Raw genomic sequence first — 15,404 nt, 5'->3', positions numbered from 1 at the left:
AGGTGGGATCTGAAGAAATGAATGAGTGATTTGATTTTGAAGAAATGGCTTCACTGAAAGCACCAAAGTCAGAATGGAAAAGACTTTTGCAGGGAGTGGGAGAGCCTCCAGATTTCAGTATCTTCTACAGGACAGAAACTGTCTTATAAACTCCTGTGTGTGTGTGTGTGTGTGTGCGCGTGTGCATGTGTGTGTGTGTGTGCGCGTGCGTGCTATCTTGGAAGGTGCAATGCCCCCCTACATATATTAGCTATCTATAGCCTCAGTAATGCTCTGTAACAAACAATCACAAAATCTTCCAGGTGCAGTGACTCATGCCTGTAATCCCAGCACTTTGTGAGGCCACAGCAGGAGGATCACTTGGGGCCAGGCATTTGAGACCACGCTGACAACATACTGAGACCCTGCCTCTACAAAAAAATTAAAAAGCTAAAATATCTGTGCATGGTGGTATGGTCCTGTAGCTCCAGCTACTGGAGAGGCTGAGGTGGAAGAATCACTGGAGCCTAGGAGGTCAAGGCTGCAGTGAGCTGATTGCACCACTGCACTCCAGCCCGGGAGACAAGATGAAACCCTGCCTCTAAAACAAAACCAAACTGCTGTTGTGGTGGTCAGCAGGTGTATTAGTCTGTTCTCCTGCTGATAATAAAGACATACCCAAGACTGGGTAATTTATAAAGAAAAAGAGGTTCCATGGACTCACAGTTCCACATGGCTGGGGAGGCCTCGAAATCATGGTGGAAGGCAAGAGAGGTGCAAAGGCACGTTTTACAGGGTGGTAGGCAAGAGAGGGAGTGCAGGGGAATGGCCCCTTTTATAAAACCACCAGTTCTTGTGACACTTATTCACTATCATGAGAACAGCGAGGAAAACCAGCCCCCATGACTCAATTACCTCCCACCTGGTCCCTCCCATGACATGTAGGGATTACGGGAGCTATAATTCAAGATGAGATTTGGGTGGGGACACAGCCAAACCAGAACAGCAGGCCAGGCAGCTCTGCTGGTCATGACTGGGCTTGTTTATGTGTCTGGGTCAGCTGGCTGATGGCTGCTCTGGGATGGCCTCCACTGGGATGACGAGGGCAGTTTGGCTGTGCTGCACAAGCCTCCATCTCCCAGCAGGTAAGCCTGAGTGTGTCCTCATGGCCCTGCGGAAGGGCAGCGTCAGAGCGAGCCTAATTGCACAAGTCATTTGCAGGCTTCTGCCCATGTCACTTTTATTAACATCCCATTGGTCAAAGCCAGTTGCATCCCTGTGCCCAGAGTCAGAACAGGTAAGGACCACAAAATCGGCAGCAAAGGGTGGGTGTGAATGTGGACAGGGATGCCTCATGGGGGCCAGTTTTGTGATCTAGCCCACCACACTTCAACTAGGAATATAAACCCTTCACTATTCAATATTTAGGAAAATTTTAGAATAAAAATCTTCCCTCCATGTCCAACTCATGGCAACTACCGCTATGAGTCTCTTCTGTACCCACCCAGAGATATTCTATGAGTTTACAACATTTTTGTAATTTTGTTTACTTTTCTATTTTTAATTGTTGCAGGTACATAGTAGGTTGCTGTATTTATGGTGCATACAAGATATTTTGATACAGGCCTGCAATGCGTAGTAAGCACATCATGGAGAACGGGGCATCTGTCCCCTCAGGCAATTTGTTCTTTGTGTTACAAACAATCCAGTTATACTATTTTAAGTATTTTAAAATGTACAGTTAGGTCGGGCATGGTGGCTCACACTTGTACTCCCAGCACTTTGAGAGGTTCAGGCAGGTGGGTAACTTGAGGTCAGTTCAAGACCAGCCTGGACAATATGGTGAAAGCCCATCTCTACTAAAAATACAAAAAATTACCTGGGTGTGGTGGCACGCGCCTGTAGTCCCAGCTGCTCGGGAAGCTGAGGCAGAAGAATTGCTTGAACCCAGGAGACGAAGGGTGCAGTGAGCAGAGATTGCACCAGTGCACCTCAGCCTGGGCTACCGGGAGAGACTCCATCTCAAAAACAAACACAAACGAACGTACAATTAAAGTCGTATTGACTATGGTCACCTTGTTATGATATCAAATACTAGGTCTTATTCGTTCTTTCTATTTTTCTCTTCATATCCGGTAACCATCCCCACCTCCCCCGGCCCCCCAGTACCCCTCCCAGCTCCACTCACCATCCATTTGTATAATTTTTATGCCTCAGTTGGACCCAGCCCTTTCCCTACTATCCTCTTAAATCAGCACCTGCCACAATGCTGAGGCTTTACTGTCACGCTACCTGGGTTCAACTACCGCCTGTTGGCAGTGTGACCTTGGACACATCATTTTCCTTAACTGAGCCTTGGTTTCTTCATCTGTGAAATGGGAATGGCAGTGTGTATCTTGCAGGGGTTATTGGGAGGCTTCTATACCATCCTACATGCCGAGTCCTGGCTATAGCCACCATTGGATAATTGCTTTGCCATTTTTATCATCATCATGATGGTTGTTTTAAGTCATGAAGGCATAATGTCCTCCCCTGGTTTCAAGGCTTCTGGAATTCCCAGTAGGAAACGGCTTTCCTTCCCATGTCTGGGTCCCGGGAGCCAGCTGACCATCTGCCAGGAGGGATTTCTGTTTAACAAGATCTTGTATTCTTTGCTGTGATCACGACTACCTCCTGGGTCTGTGCACTCCTCTGGGGCTTGCAGCCTCTTAGGCTAAGCCTCTGATGGAGCTATGAATATCTGAGCACCTGACCCCGCATTTCAATGTGCCCAGCCTGGTTCCTGAGCCTGCGTGTTTCCTGGGGATCCGCCCCAGGAAGGCTGTTCTACATTCTCTCTTTCCAGAAACCCCCACCTCCCCAGCACCAGCAATGTTTACTCATTCAGGCTTTTCACTCAGCAAATATTTATTAAACACCTTACTCCATGCCAGGCCCTGTCCTAGACCTACTAACAATTGTCAGTAACATCTGACCGCTGTTTCTGAATCTCCAAGACATTTTCTTGGCCTGTTGAGAAGACCGTGGAAATGCTTGATCAAAACAGGGTGTTTAGTCCCAATTTATGGTTACATGGTCAGTTCATTTCCAAGGGTTTATCTCATGGTCAGTTCATTTCCAAACGTTTGTCTGTCTTTGGGAAGTTTTGGTAGTTTCTCTAGAAGCAGAGCCTGTGAAGAGAATTCTTATGCAAGTGATTTATTGAGAGAAGGCTCTCAGGTGACACCTAGAAGGGACCAAGGGATGGGGACCAGGGCAGGCAGAAAAGCTACTCGAGGATGGGGTTGCAGGTGCGGTCTTGACCCAGGCTTATCCCCAGAAAGCTCTGGAGTTTAAATTGCTCTTCAGAGTCTGTCCCACTTCAAGGCAAGGGAACAGAACTTCTGTACCCCCACATGGCTACAGGTCACTCCCAAGGCATTTGGGGGAGGAAGATGCAAGTCCAAGCCACTTCCAGGAAGGAGCTCCAGGCATCTAAAGGCAATTCTCCAAGCAAAGCGCAGGAGTGAAGGCTTCGTTACAGCACCAGCTGACGGGCAGGCACACTGAACTGTGAAAGAGACCCCACAGCAAGGTACTGGGTCCCTCCTGCACCTGACATTTCCTCCTGACTCAATCCCAGGCAATCACATGATTATTGATGACTGTCACTGAGCTGCAGTGAGGTGACTCCAAGCACAGACTTGGCATCAAAGAAACCCAGTTTCCAACACATCCTTCTCTGTTCACTAGCTGCGTGATGTGGGGTAAGTCACTCTGCCTCTCTGAGCTTCAATTTCTTGAAGGGAACCACCCCCTCGCTCAGCCCCTCCCCAGGTCCTATCCTGTGTCTCTCCTCCCTTTGAGGATTTCCTTCCAAGCCCACACCCCAAATAAATCCTATACACCCCATCCCTCTCCCAGGCTTTTCTTCTCCAGATCCCGACCTAAAACAATCTGCAAAACGACCCCAGAACATTGGCACTGAGACAAGCCTCTATAACAGATGAGAGGGAAGGTCACTTGCCTAGTCACATGGCACAGGTTTGACCCAGGTCTGTCTCAGAAAATGCTGGGCTTGGCTGGCCTCTAAGGAAGCTCATTGCAGCCAAGAAGAGGATACTTGGGAGGTCTAGGGGCTGGAGGGGGCCTGGGTCACAAAGACCTTTGCCAGTGAGGGCACACAAGCCACCCTTTGGGATAATGAGGGCATCAGGTAAGCAGGAAGTTAAGATGGCCGGGTGGGGCAGTAAAGACAGCAGGGTGAACCAGCGCAGGCGGCTGTGCCCGTCAGGAAGGGAGGTGGAGGACGTCAGCACCTCACTCTCAGGCCTGAGCAGCTGGGGTCCCAGGTGGCTGAGTTACCGCGCCCTGTCGCTCGCAGACAGAGCCAGCCTTGCCCTCCACTTCAGGGGTACTCAGTGTTCCAGCAATAATAGGGGACATTGAGGCCTGTTCTCCTCCAGCTCCAGGCAGCTGTCACCAAGATGGCCTGGCTGAGCCAAGGATGTCAGAAACACTGAAACACCCACCCTGGATGATCTCAGAGGCTGCTGGCTTGGAAGGTCTCAGCCAGAAAGCAAGGCTCCCTGCGTGGCTTCATCTCTCAAACATGATTCGCTGCACCTGGAGAAGAAACGCCAAACGCCATGGTGTCCCTGCCCCTGCCTCTCGACAGGCCTGTGTCCATGACCCCTGCAGGAGGGACACTGCGTGCTTCCATTCTCCCACGCCACCCTGCTGCCCGGCGAATAGCCCAGCCCCAGCTTGCTTTGTGAACTTGCCAAATCACCCCTTCCCATCACACTTTCTCAGTCTTTCTTCTCTTCCTTGCCAAGGTTGATATTAACAGAGATGTCAAGTCATTCATTCAACATAAGCTAATTGAGCACCTATTATGTGTTGGCTGTGGGCAGTGCATACGATGATAGGTCCCAGAGCTTAATTGGGGGTGGAAATTGACGGACCATAAACAAGTAAGCACACAGCTGATATTGGGGGTGGGGGTGCAGCTGATGATGGGATTAACTCTCCAGAGGCAGAGCACTTAATTAACTTCTGGGACAAGAGGAGGGGAAGGGAAGGGAAGTTTCCTAAGGGGCCAGGTAAAAGGCTCTCACCCCATGATCAGCCAGGACTCAGCCAAGGATATAAAATCTCAGGTTCAATAAATATTGACTGAGCACCCGGTCTGTACCCAGAGCTGTGCTGGGCACTGGGGATACAGACGTGAATAAAACAGACAGCACGTTTGCCCTCCTGTAGCCGCCAGTCTCATGCAGGAGAGGGACAAATGTCATATGCACACACACATAACGTGAAGATTAATAGCTGCTGCTGTGTAGGAAGGCTTAGCTTGTGGCAGGAAATGTTAGATACAGGGGGCGGCAGGGCAGAAAACACGAAGGGTCCCTGCTCTCAACCAGCGGCTACACAGTCAAGTTCTATGTGCCAGGTGAGAACAGGGCCTGGGGATGGAAGCCAGAGAAGGCCCCTTCAGAAGCCAGGGAAACGGCTGCTTACCCGCTTAATCCCTCCATGGCTCCCCATTCCCACACCAGAGACTACAAGCCCCCACCCACATCTCAGATATGTGGTCAAATGCACTTCGCACCAGCCCTGTCTGACCTCTTGCCTTTCCCCCATTCTTACTGTGGGGGAGGCTTGCTGTAACCCCACCCCCACCCCACTGTCTTCCTCAACCAATTATCCTTTGGGTACCAGTTTTGATGTCACCCCCCCCCCAGGAAGCTTTCCCTGCTTACAACACATGATTAAGTGCTTGTACCCTGAGATTATGGCTCCCCAGTACAGGCCTGGGGCTTGCCAGCAAATAGATGGGGTGTACTGGGGAGAAACAGAGTCTGTCTTGTCCACAGCACAGAGCCAGACACACAGCATGCAATAAATGACTTAGCGATCAAATGAATGAATAGCTCCCACTAACATATCTACTGTGGTGCCTAAAATCCCACCATTCACCACTCTTGGAGGTCAGTACACGACAACCCTCCAGCAAGCACTGTTCATTTATCTCCGTGGCTGCGTTGTGGTTACCACTGAAGAGTGCAGCGGCTGTGACAAAGACCCATGCTATGGCCACAAAGCCTAAAGCATTTACTATCCGTCCCCTCAGAAAAAAGTTCGCCTGCCCCTATGTTAAGAAGCCCAAGGACCCTGCCCTGAAATAGACTCAGCTTCCTTGTCTGTAAAATGGGCACGATACTAGTGACTACCTGTTAGGGTTGCTGGGAGCAGAATACAGCACTTAAAACAGTGCCTGGCACTTAGGCTCCTGAGTGTCCATTGCTACCACCATTATTATTTCCAAGGGCCACTCAGTCCATCAGATCAGCTGGAGAACTCCTCTCAGAGAGACGGGACCCAGGCAGGGAGTGAAGGGCCGGGAAAAAAGAGGTCATGAGATTTCGGGCTCTGGAAAGAGAGGCTGCAGTTTCGTTCACCTCCTCATGCCCATCCAAAGCAAGAGTAGAGGTCTCCCTGGGAATCAGAGTCCCCCAGTCATGTCGGGGAGGAAGCCTGTGGAGCCTCTGTCCCCTGCCCCCGAGGCAGGTCTCAGTCTCCCCAACCTTGTCCAGCACACACACACCACTCATACATGTTCACAGCATTCATGCTAGAACGCATACACACTCACATACACACTTGTGCACCCGCCGACATCCACGTGCACACACCATACATACACCAGGACACGCTCTCCACTCACACTCGTTCACACACAACCACTAAGACACTTGCACACCCCGATGCCTTTTCTCACACACTCGCACTCATGCCCACACTTGAACACATTCACACACGTGCCCATCGTGGATCTCCTTCGCCCCACTGCCGTGACTACATACTTGACCACATTTCTTTCCTTTTCCAACGCATCTCTTGGTGAAGACTCTTTTTTGCAGAGAGTGAGACACACAGAGTGAGGGAGAGAGAAGAATTCCATGTCTGGATCATGCTGGTGGCCCCGGCAGTGACAAGGATTTCATGGTCCCTCTCTGTGGGCCTCACTTTCTCCATGGTTTTCCCAAGCATGTCCACCCATTTGAGTTGGAGGATGCATGTGTCAGAGTGTGTGTGTGCCCATGGGTTTGCATGCTGGGGTACCTATGGGCTCCTGAGCCACCCTCTTTTCTGGGGACTGCAGCCCCTCCTCTGACCATGGCATCCCCGGAGCCCAGCCTGCGGTTGAGGCCATGCGAGGCAGCACAACACTTAACCCAAGACTCAGAACACAGGATATAAAGGCAGGCGGGCCTGGGTTCAAATCTTGGCCCCTCCCCTCACTGTTGTGACTTGGAGAAAGTGTCTTCACTTCTCTGGGCCTCAGTCATCTCCTCTGGAAGATGGGGATAATCACAGTACCTCTCCCAGAGAGTGTTAGAAGTAACACAGCATGCCAGAGTGCTCAGCACAGCACCAAGCACCCCCTAAGACCGCGGTAGCTGGAAGCTGGCATGATGAGTGAAGCCAGGAGAGCTCGGCTCCACCTTGGGCTCACTGTTTGGCAAACCTCACAATTCCCATCTCCCCCACTTGGAAAGCAAGAAGACAAATGCCCTCACGCCGTATCCTCAGAGGAAGGAAGGTGGTGTTCCTTCACAGCATGGAGCATCCCAGAGGCCGTTTCCCCAAACTCGCAGCTGTACCAGCCCCTGACCCCAACCCCAACACGCGCCCAACTGGTAAGACCAGGTTAATCCTGAACATTTCCAAAAGCTCAGGGTTCAAATCCTGGCCCCTCCTCTCACTGAATTGCGATTTTGAGAAAGCATCTTCACTTTTGTGAGCCTCAGTCATCTCCCCTGCATTATCGTCTCTACCCCGCCCAGGAAGGTAGGGTCGATTTTGGATACGATGCCCATTTTGTAATCATTATTTTCTACTTTTATTGATACATAATAGCTGTATGTATTTTTACAGTCCATGTGGACCATTTGTATAATCAAATCAGGGTCGTTGGCGTATCCACCACCATAAGTATTTCTCTTTTCTTTACTCCAGGAACATTTGAATTCTTCTCTTCTAGCTATTTTGAAATGTACAATCAATTAATCTAAACGCTAGCCACCCTACAGCTCTATTGACCACTGGGTCTTATTTCTGCCATCTAAGTATGTATTTGTACCCATTAATCAAGCTGTTTTCATCCTCCTTCCTCCCCACCCTCCCCAGCCTCTTGTAACCTCCAATCTATTATCTTCATGAGATCCACTATTTTTAGCCCACATGAGTGACAGCAGGCAATATTTGTCTTCGTGAGCGTGGCCTGTTTCACTGAAACATAGTGACCTCCAGTTCCGTCCACGCTGCTACAAAGAGCAGGATTTTGTCCTTTTGAAGGCTAATGTTCTATCGTGTATATATCCACCACATTTTCTTTATCCATTCATCTATTGATGGGTACTTAGGTTGATTTCATATTTCATCTGTCCATTTTCAAGGCGAGGAAACTGAGGCTATCCCTTGGGGAATTAGTAATGGAGCTGGAACTTGAGCCTACCAAAGAAAGCTAAGGACACTCAGCCTCGGACCTTTGTTCTTGTCCCATCCTCTCTGCCTTCACAGCTGGCTCCGTCTCACCCTTCAAGTCTTAGTCTAAATGTCGCCTCCAAGACAGTTCTTCGCTGACAACCCCCCAAACAGCATCTCCGATCCCTGTTTATCATGGAATCTCCCTTTATTCTCCTCATGGCACCTGTGACTGAAATTGTCTCTCTCCAACTACAGCCGGAGCATCATCTCACATCTCCATGGCGGCAGAACATTTTTCTTTCTTGTACTTCCTTCGCACCTGCTGTTGAATCAACTTCAACAAGTAATTGTTGAACAAATGAATGCAATATGGTTTTCACACTGTCTCTCTTTCTTCTCTTTCCCCTTTGACCCAATACATTTATTGCTCAGACTGGCTCACTCACTGTGGTCGTGAAGCTAAGGGAGAATCCGCTGCCTTAGAGAAAACAGTTTGGCAGCTCCCCAAAAAGTTAAACATAAAGTCACCATATGACCCAGCAGTTCCACTCCTTGCTATGTACACAAAAGAATTTAAAACAGGTGCTCAAGTACGTGTGTGTGCATGTTCTTAGCAGCACTGCTCACACTGGCCAAAAGATGGAAACAGCCTAGGTATCCATTCACAGATGAATGGATTAAACAAAATGTGGTCTAGCCACACTATGGAATATTATTCAGCCATGAAAAGGAATGAAGTTCTGATACATGAGACAAGTGGATGAACCTTGAAAACATTGTAAATGAAAGAAGCCAGACATAAAGGTCACATATTATATGATTCCATTTCTATAAAATATCCAGAATAGGCAAATCCATAGGGGTCAGAAAGCAGATCCGTGGCTGCCAGGGCTTGGGGGAAAGGAGGAACCGAGAATGACTAGATACCACTGAATTGTTCACTTCAAAATTGTTCCTTTTGTTAGGTAATTTCACCTCAATTTTAAAAAAAAAGAATTCCCTGATCCTTATTGTCCCCTCCAGACCCAATCATGAGGTTCACTTGGCAGAGCACCCACAGAAGGCTGAAATGATGTGGCTTCCAGATCCCCTCTTACCTTCACCACTGAGTCACCCTGGGTAAGGCTCTGTAGCTTTCCGAGCCTCTGTTTTCTCATCTGTGAAATGGAGACAATCAGTCCTACCCTTCATCAACTCACCCTGATGGAATAAACTAAAACACAAGAAATACTGTGTATAGCAAGTGGTGAAAACAAAAGCTATGCCAGGGAAGCCTCCGCCCTTCCTCATTCAGAAAAGACACAATGAAATAGCAAAAATCTAGTTGCAATCAGCATAGGAGATGCCTGTTTGGTTCATCTATTGCTGCATAGCGAACATCTATTGGTCGAATGAAGTGGCTTGAAACAATGGCAACACTTATTTTGCTCATGAATATGCAATTTGGACAGAGTTTGGTGAGGACAGCCTGTCTCTGTTTCACTGGCATCAGCTACAAGACTCAAAGGCTGGGCTAGAGTCACCTGAAGGGCAGTTCACTCATGTCACTCACCTGTCTGGTGGCCAACGCCGGCTGTTGCCTGGGACCTCAACTGGATTGTCAGCCAGCACACCTACATATGCCATTCCCCATGGACTGGGCTTCCTCACAACAAGGCGGCTCCATTCCAAGAGCAAGTGTCCTGAGAAAGAGAGAGAGAAAAAGAGTGAGACAGAGAGGGAGAGAGCAGGTGGAAGCCCTATTAGCTATTATGACCTAACCTTGAAAATAGTGCAGTGTCATTTCTGCCTCATTCTATTCATTGAGGTCATCACAAAGTTACACAGGCTTAAAGGGAGGGGAAATAGACTCCATCTCTTGCTTGGGAAGTGGTGAGGTTAGGGGAGAACATGTGGGATTGGAAATATGGCTGTTGCCATTTTTGGAAAGTGGCAAGTACCACATAGACCACAAATACCCAGAGATAGAGACACTTCCCACACTGCCTGGTGTTTTCCCATTAAATGAAAAGATTGACAGACGGTCTCTTCTTCTTAGCAGTTTCACCTAAGACTTTAGACTTGATCTGTCTTCCACACCCTGAAAAAGCCAGATGACAGCAGGTGATCCGGAAGGCTGGATCCAGAGCTCAGCTATTGTCAGGCACACATCTCTTTCCACCTCATGGCAGCTCTCTTGTCCTCAGTAGAAGTAGGCTTCATCCTCAGACTCCCTCCACAGGGTGGCCTAGTACCTCCTTGGTTTATGTCTTTTATATCTTTCAGGTCCAGCCCAAATCTCCTGTTAATTCCCCTAAAGTTCAGGGACTGCCTCTCATTGGCTAAGCTCAGGTCATGTGGTTGTCTCCTAACCAATCAATAATCTGAGAATGGAATGGAATGCTCTGATTGTCCAGACCTGGATCACATAATCAATCACAGAGCTCAGGAAGGTGAGCCCCCTTCAAGACACAGGGCCCAAGCATAGGGAAAAGGGGAGCTCCAGGAGGGAATAAAAAGATACTGTTTCTTCAGGAGCATCAATTGAAATAAGTGGAGGTGACGACATTCTGTGCTATGGTGAGTCAAAGGGGCAGGCTGGCACAGCCCCTCCTGCCAAAAAATGTACCCTCTGGTTGGAGTGAAAAATGCCCAAGAAACAATTCAGAGGCAGGGGGAGAAAAAATTAAAAACCAGGAAGGGCAAAGGTGAAAATGCATTCCTTAAAACTATATACATCCGTCCCGGCCCTGTGGCTCCTGCCTATAAACCCAGCACTTTGGAAGGACAAAGTGGGTGGATCAATTGAAGTTAGGAGTTCAAGACCAGCCTGGCCAACATGGTGAAACCCTGTCTCTACTGAAAACACAAATACAAAAAATCTTTTTAGCCAGGTGTGGTGGCACAGGCCTGTAACCTCAGCTACTTGGGAGACTGAGGCACAAGAGTGGCTTGAACCCAGGAGGTGGAGGTAGCAGTGAGCCGAGATCTCGCCACCACCCTCCAGCCTGGAAAACAAAGAGTGACTCATCTAAAAAAAAAAAAAGGCTGTCTACATCTGACTCTGACATGAATATATAAATAGCATGCAGACTAGGCCTAGATTCATGCTGCCCAATAGAAATATGCGAGTCACACATAGTTAATTTGAAACTTTCTACTGCTATATTAAAAAGTATAAAGAAACAGGTAAAATTACATTTTTAATAAAAATTCTTCAACCCATTCTGTCTAAAAATGTTGTTTTAATGTGTAGTCAATTTTTAAAAGGTATTAATGAGATATTTTACTTTTTTTATACCAAGCCTTAGAAATCCAGTGTGCATTTTATTCTTCCCATACATTTCAATTTGGACTCACTTCATTTCAAGTGCTCAGTACTGACCACCATCCTGAGCAGCACAGTTCCAGACGGGTGCTACTCAAAGTGTGGTCCGCAGACCTTGGAAGATCCTCAGGAATTCAGTCTTGGGCTTCACTTCAGATCTCCCAAACCTGAATCTGCATTTAACCGGATTCCCAGGTGACTCCTATGTACATGAAGTTTGAGACATGCTGGTTTCACCAGCACTGGCCACATGTGGCTTTTGAGCACTTGAAATCTGCTTCGTGTGATAGAGAAATTGTACGTTTAATTTTAATTATTATTTATTTATTTATTTTGAGATGGAGTCTCACTCTGTCATCCAGGCTGGAGTGTAATGGTGCAACCTCAGCTCACAGCAACCTCCACCTCCCAGATTCAAACGATTCTCCTGCCTCAGCCTCCCAAGTAGCTGGGACTACAGGCACCCATCACCATGCCCAGCTAATTTTTCAAGGTTTCACCGTGTTGGCCAGGCGGGTCTCAAGCTCCTGGCCTCAGGTGATCCACCCTCCTCAGCCTCCCAAAGTGCCGGGATTACAGGCGTGAGCCACCACACCCAGCCAGTTTTCATTTTAACATAAAGAGCCACAACACAATGCCTACCTAGTGGATAACACCAGCTTAAATTCATATAAGTATTCCAAAATGTTAGCTATTATTGTTATTTTTTGAATTTTTTTTTAACTAGAGATAGGGTCTCACCCTGTTGCCCAGGATGGAGTGCAATGCTACAGTCATAGCTCACTGCAGCCTCAAATTCCTGGGTTCAAGCTATCCTCCCACCTCAGCCTCCTGAGTAGCTGGGACTACAGCAGTGCGCCATCCCATCTGGCTAACGTTTGTAGGGATGGGGGTCTCACTGTGTGTCCCAGGCTGATTATGAATTTACTGTTATTATGATTGCTACCATGTTACTTGTCAAGGAGAGGAAAGGAGTAAAATGAATATGGATTCAGCAACACTGGCTGCTCTCACCATCTTCCTGCTCTCTTCAAGACAGGGGTGTGATTACCCTCACTGGTCAGGTTTGGAAAGTGAGGTTTGGGTCACTCGTGCAAGATCACATAGTAAAAAGCATGGCCATCTTGACATCACTGTTCAACCAATCTGTGTGCCAGGAATGCTGTGTGTTTGTCGTGTGCGTGTGTGTGCGTGTGTGCATGCATGTGTGTGTGCATGTGTGTGTGCATGTGTGTGTGTGTGTGAGACAGGATCTCTCTCTCTCATCCAGGCTGGAGTCCAGTGGTGCGATCTCTGCTCACTGCAACCTCTGCCTCCCGGGTTCAAGCAATTCTCCCACCTCAGCCTCCCGAGTAGCTGGATTATAGGCATGCCACCATGTCTGGCTAATTTTTGTATTTTTAGTGGGTCTCACCCACCGACATGGGGTCTCACCATGTTGGCCAGGCTGGATGTGTGTTTGTCTTTAAATCCTCGTAACTGGCCAACAAGGAGATACTATTACACTTGCCATTTTACACAGAGGGAGGTTCGTTTGGGAGGCTCAGAGAAGTGACGTGACTTGTGCAGGGTCACACAGCATGCAAGTAGCAGAGTGGCTGTGGGCACAGGCCTGCCTCTCCAGCCAAGGTCCCTCCCAAGGCCGTACCATGGTGTGTACCGAGTCGTGGCGGGCAGTAGTCATGCTGGAGGGGTCATGTGAGCATGAGGCAGACCGCGGCTACTGCTCAGCCTGAAAACACCCCTTGGAAGTGGGGGATAACTTGATGACCTCCAGAGGTCCCTAACTGTCCTTCAGTTAGACTGTGGCAGATGCCAGGCAAACACTGCAGCCCGTGCAAACCTCCAGTTCTCTCCGAAGCTGTGCTGGGTCAGCCTGGGCTGCGGGCAGCAGGCACCAGGGAACGTGAGCTGCTTCTTAAGTAGCTGCTGCCGGCGGCTGCGGCCAGCTAAGTCCGAGGAAGCCCAACGAAGCTGGCCTTCCGCCTCGGCCTCCGCTGTTCGCTTGTATTTAACGCCTCGCTCCATTTCCAAGCGAGCATGGGTGCTGCGTGTTTGTTTGTCTAGCGACAGAAGGCAGCCTCCCAGGGAAAGGCACCCCCCTTCCCTCCCGGCCCCCCTCTATGCTCATACACGCGGCCTAATGCTGCGTGGCAGGAACAGGCAGATGATCAGAAAGCAGGCTGAGGGAATCTGGAAATGGCAGACCCTCTTGCCATCATCCTTCCCAAAAGGCTCATCTCCTGGCTACAGGAGCCAGCCCAAACCCCAAAATATTAAAGATCAGAGGCACTCCATTCCACACATGGATGTGAGCCCAAGCTGGGAACTTGGAGGTCGTGGGGTCCAACCCTCACAGGGAGAAAAACAATAATGATAACAATCAAAATCATAGTTGCCATTAGTGGACATTTACTGTATACTAAACACCTAACACGCATCTGATTTAATCCATGCAGTAGCCTATAAAGCAGATTTTGCTATTATCCTCATTCTACAGAGAAGCAACTGAATCTCAGAGAGTTCATTTGGCCAAGGTCACACAGCAAGGGCACGGTTGAGCTGGGATTTGGATGCAGGTCTGCCTAGCAAACCGCAGGCAAGTTAGAACTGTGATGTGGAGAGAAAAGGGTAGGCTTGGGAGCAGAGCTCCGGCTCTGTGATGTTCTCATTGTGTAACCATGGGGCTGTGATCTCCTGAGCCTTTTGTCACCTTCTGAGCCTTGGTGTCCTTATCTGCAGAGTGGGGATGACAGGGCCTTCCTACACACTGTGAGAATTAATTGAGATGAGGCAGCTGGTGTCTTGGAAGGAATCAACAGATGAAGGAATATATGTCACAAGTGGAACACAGGCTGGTATACAGAAGACACTTAATAAATGAAGTGAATCCATGCCACAGAAGGAGAAGTCCCTTCCCTCTTAAACCTCTGAGATCCACCATCTGGCAGCAACAACCTTCGATTCTCAAACAGAACTACATGTTTATAAACCATGTCTCATTCCACCCTAACCATAACCCTCTGGGTGTGATTAGCCCCATTTTATAGACCTCACCACTGAGGCCTGGAAAGTGTGATGGTCTAGCAGGGTCCCACAGCTGCTAAGCATGTAACCTGGAAGAGTGACCAGGCTCTGGCTGAGTCACAGTGCGAACCACACCAAATTAAATGACCAGTGGCAGACGAAAGTCCAGCCCTCCGACTGGAGCTGTCTCTAACATAAGCACCAACAGGGGTGACTCTGGGTGGCTGAGATGTTCGCCCCTCACAGATGGAGAGCCGGAGGGGAGCCGGGAGCTGACATGGACCGTGTTTCTCTCGTGCACTCACACACAGCTGCTGCTGCTGCTTCTGCTACAACGTCCTTGCCCAGCTGCTGGGGACGACCATCACCATGGCAACCGCCAAAGACCAGCTGGCCTCAGGTGCAAGGAGGGGCTGTGGCCACCTTAAGCCCTGGCTCTGGTGCCCTCGTTGACCACTCTTGGTGCTGTGTCCAGCCTGGTAGCCTCCAGAGGTCACCAACCCTAGCAGCTGGGTGGAAACGGAACCTCCCGAGACAGAACCCAATGGCCATGCCGCAGCCGCTGCCTCCAGGGTCCCCCTCTTGCCTTCAGGATGTGCTGCCCTTAGGGTCTGGG

At 49.1% G+C, this 15,404-nt stretch overlaps 1 protein-coding gene across 5 annotated transcripts in view; it reads right to left on the bottom strand.

The window, feature by feature from the left end:
* The window catches only part of LOC118144345 (uncharacterized), a 48,699-nt gene extending 37,936 nt beyond the window's left edge, over positions 1–10,763 (bottom strand). For 3 of the 5 annotated variants that reach the window (XR_004729098.3, XR_013522400.1, XM_078338130.1), the window contains exons 1-3: positions 10,007–10,162; positions 9,552–9,611; positions 1,859–2,000 (exon numbers count right to left, since the gene is read on the bottom strand). The gene's annotated coding sequence lies outside the window, so the exon portion shown is untranslated. Of the gene's footprint in view, positions 1–1,858; positions 2,001–4,490; positions 4,585–9,551; positions 9,612–10,006; positions 10,163–10,533 lie in introns of those variants that run through there. The other 2 variants (XR_013522398.1, XR_013522399.1) reach the window with 2 other exon arrangements.
* Between the last annotated feature and the right edge of the window lie 4,641 nt (positions 10,764–15,404).

This window comes from Callithrix jacchus, chromosome 9, assembly GCF_049354715.1.
Source record: "Callithrix jacchus isolate 240 chromosome 9, calJac240_pri, whole genome shotgun sequence".
Classification (NCBI taxonomy): Eukaryota; Metazoa; Chordata; class Mammalia; order Primates; family Cebidae; genus Callithrix; species Callithrix jacchus.
The sequence above is the reverse complement of the archived record's forward strand: the minus strand, read 5'-3'. Positions and strand labels throughout refer to the sequence as shown.